Here is a 6,007-nt window from a genome sequence, read left to right on the forward strand (position 1 = left end):
AGGGAAATGTTAAGACAATACGATGACCATGGAAAAGAACAAACCATGTACTACATCAGCAAAACCATGATCGACTACGACATGAGATACATGGACGTGGAGAAGCATTGCTTAACGCTTATGTTGGCTATGCAGAAATTAAGACACTATGTCTTATATCATACAGTTAAGCTCATCTAAAAATAGACCCACTCAAGTACCTTGAAGAGACCAGTCCTTAACGGGCGTTTGGCAAAATGAAGAATGCTATTAAGCAAGTTTGAGATCGAATATGTCCCTAAAAAATTGGTCAACGGACAGTCCATTGCCAGATAACACTCTCGTTAACATGGATATCCCTAATGATGACCTTTTCACAATTGAGGACTCAATTTGGGAGCTATACTTCAACAGTGCAATAAATGAATATGGGTCAGGTGTACGGGTTATATTATGCTCACCCGAGAAGATTTGTATGCCAACAGCCATCAGACTATTTTTCATGTGCTAATAACATTGCTGAATATGAAGCCTTGATAGCCAGACTCGAGAATGTCATAGAATTGAAGATCCAACAAATACGAGTCATTGGTGACTCCTTGGTCATCATAAACCAAGTTCCAGGGATTTGGAAGGTCAAAGAAGAAAAACCCAAACCCTATCAAGAAAATGTGGAAAAGATGATAAAATATTTTAAGTAAATCACCTTTCAGTATGTAACTAGGGAAAACAATCAGTTTGTTGAAATCCTTACAACCCTTGCTTCAATGGTCAACATCCCTTTAGAAATCACAATGCTGTCATTTTACATCAAGTACAAACATGACTCTTCCCTACCAAGGATCGAAAAAGAAATAGAGTAAAAAAATGAAAACAATGAGGAAGTGTCTTTTGTGGCCTCAGATGTACTAGTCAAGGCAAAACCATAGTTCCACGATATTTTGTCCTTGTTAAAAGATAAGTTATACCCTGACGGAACCACCAAAAAAGATAAGGAAGCCCTTCAAAGGTTTTTTATGGGTTTCTTAGTGAGAGATGACCTTCTGTTCAAGAAATCATTTGATGACATCATCTTGCGGTGCCTCGATCAGCCAGAAGTCAACCAGGTATTAACAAAATTACACAATGAAGGAGGTCACTCCGGGGCAGCTACCTTGGCTCAGAAAATCAGACGCCAAGGCTATTATTGGACCACCATGGTCGAAGATTGTTGAAAATTTGTTAAAAAGTATCCCAAAGAGCAGCTTTATGGAGATCTTATCCATGTACTGTTTGAACCACTTAACTCAACATTGCCCGTATGGCCCTTTGCCATGTGGGGTCTTGCTATTATAAGAATGATTTTACTAAAAGCCTCAAAGGGCCACTATTACATACTAACGGCTGTAGAATACTTCACAAAATGGGTAGATGCTACATCATTTGTCAAAGTTGAAGGTCAGTATGTTGCCCGTTTCATAAAGAACAACATTGTATTCAAATTTGGCATTCTCGAATCAATCATTACCGACAATGGAACTAATTTCAAAATTGAAAGGGTCATTAGGGTGTGCAAAAACTTTGGGATAACGCAAAAATTCTCCACATCCTACTACCTTCAAGGAAACAAACAAGCAGATGCCATAAATAAAGGACTTCTCATAATTATAGACAGAATAATAAAAGGTGTCAAAGATTGGCATGAAAAGCTAAATTACGCACTATGGGCCTATCGAACAAATGATAAGACTCCTACTGACATGACCCCATACTCATTTATGTATGGTATGGAGGTTGTGCAGCCCATTGAAGTCGAGATATTGTTTCTCTGAGTACTTGTTCATAAATATTAGATAATGAACAAAAGATCGAAGCACGAGTCGCTGCCCTCGATACTCCAGATGAAAAACGTCTCTGAGCAACACAAAATATCACAGTAGAATCGAGAGGGCATACTAAAGAAAAGTTGTTCCTCAACAATTCAGAGAAGGAGACATGATACTCAAGAAGATCATCCACTCTCCTACAAATCCACACCCATTAAACAAATTCAAACCTAATTGGGAGGGGCCATTCGTGGTAACCCGAGTACATACAGGCAATTCTTATAAAATAAAAAATCATGAGGGGTATGGATTCAACGACCCTATTAATGCAATGTATATCAGAAAATACTACCCGTAACGGGCTAAAAATAAAAAATAAAAATAAAATAAAATAATAATAATAATAATAAAAGACATGTTGAAAACCTAAAAAGGCATCATGGGTAAAATAAAAATAAAAATTCCTCCAAAAAATAGGTGCTAGTCCAAAATCTCAAGTATGAAATAAGTGCTTGCAAGTCACAATAATACTGCATAAACAGATCTTGAGGATGGAGATTCCTCTTAATACCTACAAGTTTCCAACAGAACCAACCTCGATAAGATATGGGAAAGCAACATGAATTGGAGAACCAAGACTTCAATGAACCCCAAGAAGAATGTCGAGACCTCTCAAAGAAAGAAGCCCGACAATAACCTAAAGAACTCGTCATGATTATGCGAAACATAAGTTGAGAGCTCCAAAGGCCAAGGGAAACGTCAAGTCTCTTGGGCCCTCACGGTCTCATAAGGAAATCATTTTCATCATCTTTAAATAAAAGATAAATAAAGAAAATGATCACCAAAGGGGCCACAGGTGGCAAAAACTATCATCCCTATTTGAAAATGCTTTTCAAATTAGGAAAACGTTTATATAAGGTTGCAACCTTATATGTAGAACTATGGATGTACCTCAAAAATCCATCAGAAAAGGTAGTTTTAATGTTGAAAAACCCTTTGATTGATCATCTCGACATTGAGATATATGAGTTTTAAGTCTCAGAAATAGTGCATTTTACAATATATTATCTAAATCGTCTATTTTCAAGATTTTCATATGTTTATAGATATACTTGATTTTAACTATATTTGAAATTTTATAATTAAATATAAAAATAGATTTTGAGATAATCCTAAGTACATTTTATATCAAGATTATATACCATGATAAAATTTGAAGGTGCACCTTACCTCTACAGCTACGGAGCATCCGTATGCTAATTGCACCCTTCAAATTAACTGTTAAAATCATCCATTTTCAAAAAAGAGTTTTTTTTTTTGTTTCTTTCTAGAAAGGACTTCCTCGATCATTACAAGAGGTTAAATTTTTAGTCGAACTGGCATCGCACTGGAAGCCAACTTCCTATGCCTATTATGAAGACTTGATACTAGCTAGGCGCTCCATGGTTGTATGAGTATAACTGGCAACTACCACATATCGGAGATGGGTGAACCTCACCAATGACGACAATGGCTAGTTTGGGAGCTTTTTTTCTCTCAAATGGATCCCCTGAGGCAAAAATAGGCAAACCTATCCCCGTGTGTTTGTATGGCGGTCTGATAACCGGAATTTTGAGACAAAAACCCTACAACTAGGGGGGCTGAGTTTGTCAAAATTCACTATGAAAAGTGTGTGCAAATAAAATGTCCCTATCTACCTTGATAAATCAATTTCACAAGTAAAAATTGACAAATAAAATACCCCACAACTAGGGCAATGGAGCAAAAAATTTTTTTTGTTAAAAAACATTTTTTGGGCGACACTACCCATGTCGGCCAGGCAAAACTACCCATGTCGCTTAGGCAACACAGCTTGTGTCACCCAACCCAAAAAATAAATAAATAAAATAGCGACACTACCCAAGTCACCTAGCCAAAAAATAAAAAATAAAAAATGGCAACACTACTCGTGTCGCCCTGGAAACACAACCTATGTTGCTCAGCCAAAAAAAAAAAAAAAACTTTTCTTGGGCGATACTACCCGTGTCGCCCATCATTTTTTTTTTTTGGGCAACACTGCCCGTGTCGCCCGGCCCCAACTTTTTCCTCTAAAATAAAATAAATTTTTAAAAAATTGAGCCACACTACTAGTGTCGCCCAAAATATTTAGTTAAAAAATATCCCTGCTCCAATTTCGGAGCGTTCCGAGGACAAAAGTTGGTTTTATGTTATGCAGTTTTCTTACGAAAAAGACTGTTTTCAAACACTTAATTTTCAAAAGTTTTCATATACTCCCTGGTGGCCCAAGTTTAAACTGCCAACCAAAATCACAATTCAGGAAATCGTCAAACTCCTGCGATGTAAAAGAGCCGAAACAGAAAACGTCAAACTCGTGCGACGTAAAAGAGTAGAGACATGAAAACATCAAACTCGTGCGACATAAAAGAATCGAGATAGGAAAACGTCAAACTCGTGTGACATAAAAGAGTTGAGATAGGAAACGTCTAACCCTGTATGACGTTAAAGGTCGGGTGTATTCAGAAAATGTCTAGCCCTGTATGACATAAAAGGTCGGCTATATACGTCTAGCCCCATATCACGTAAAGGGTTGTTTGTACACGTCCATCACTGTATGACGTTAAACTGCTTAGAGGGCTCCATGGTTGTAGGAGCTAAAACTGCTAATTAAAAATCTGTTTTTCAAAAAAGCTTTCTCATTTCAAAATTTTCATTATATGCCTTGTGTTTTAAAAAACTTTATGTTCTTTGTTAAAATCTTGACCTGTCCAAAGCTTTGGGATCTATTTCAAACTTCCCCCTCGTTTTCAAAATTTCTAAAAAGATTTAAAAGAACGAAGGAACTTGGACACCCGTATACGATGATTACTGCTTTGTTGCCTCATCTCTCTCTTTAGAATTGACAAGGCAAACTTTTTCCTAAACAAGTAAAACCTATAGAAGACATTAGAAAACCCTAAGGGAATCAAAGTAAATATCAAGTTTAAGAATTTGAAATTGTAAAAAACCCTTGAAGTTAAGTGGCATGGCCAGAAAATCCAACTTGAGTTTCAAGCTTGTGCAACTCACCGATATCTCACGCCGAAAACCCTAGGATGAAAATGCCTTAGGTAGGTGAGCGGGGAGCGCAATGTCATGGAGGGACAGTTGGTGTGCCCTCTGACCATGAAAACGTCAAGATAAAATGTATACAATGTCTACTTCTTTCCCACCCACTTGTCCCTCAAAGGACAGGGAGTGCCAAAGAGGGGCAACTGTAGACATCCATTTTTGAAATTGTTAAATTTTATGATATTCCTGAACCCTTAGGATCACACTATCTCAGTAAACCCCAGACCATAGACTATCATAGTCTATAATACTTGCCTTGTGATCTAGAATCTTGCAAAATGCCATGTTTTAGTAAAAAAATCATTAAAAATAGCAAAACACCTTGTTTTGACCCAATTTTTGGTAGGCAGCATCACAAGAGCCCCTAGATCAATCAAGAATAGAAATTTTCCATTTTTGGCAGTTTTGGTTTGGGTGACACTACCAGTATCGTGCGGCCTACCCAGACTGATCCAAATTGGTTCTTTTTGGCATATAGTATCTTCACAGCCCCTAGATCTCCCTAAAACTAGAAATTTTCTATTTTGGATAGTTTTTATATGGGCGACAAAACCAGTATCACCAGGGCAACACCAGTAGTGTCGCCCAGCCCAAACTGGTCCAAAATCGACCGATTTTTGGTAGGCAACATCCCAAAGATCTCAAAATAACCCCAGACTTAAATATGCCGATTTTGAGCAAATTTGGTCTCGACACTACCCGACTGCCCCAAATTGGCAATTTCCACATGCCAACACCTCCCAAATCATTTTTTGTTAGGTACAATGAACCTGGACCATTTTGGCCTGGGCGACGCTCCTAGTGTCGCCCAAGCCTTGGACCACCAAAATGGCAGTCCGAATTGAGAAATCTTCTGGATATGGTAAAAATAAGTTTTAACTATTGTTATTTTGTATGCCATATAAAAATGAATCTAGGCCCTAAATTTCAAATATATATGTTAAAATAAAAATAATACATAAAAAACAATATTATTTGTGGACATTAAATGAGGCTGGGTTCAATCTGAACCGTTGAAGGTTGCATATCTACTGTTCAAGCCAAGGCCAGGCTGGGACTTGACAAAATCAAGGAAGGTTGGGTTTGGCTTGGACCCTTCTGGTTGGGTAGGGTTG

This window comes from Amborella trichopoda, chromosome 4, assembly GCF_054954075.1.
Source record: "Amborella trichopoda isolate Santa Cruz 75 chromosome 4, AtrichopodaSantaCruz75HAP2 v2.0, whole genome shotgun sequence".
NCBI lineage: Eukaryota > Viridiplantae > Streptophyta > Magnoliopsida > Amborellales > Amborellaceae > Amborella > Amborella trichopoda.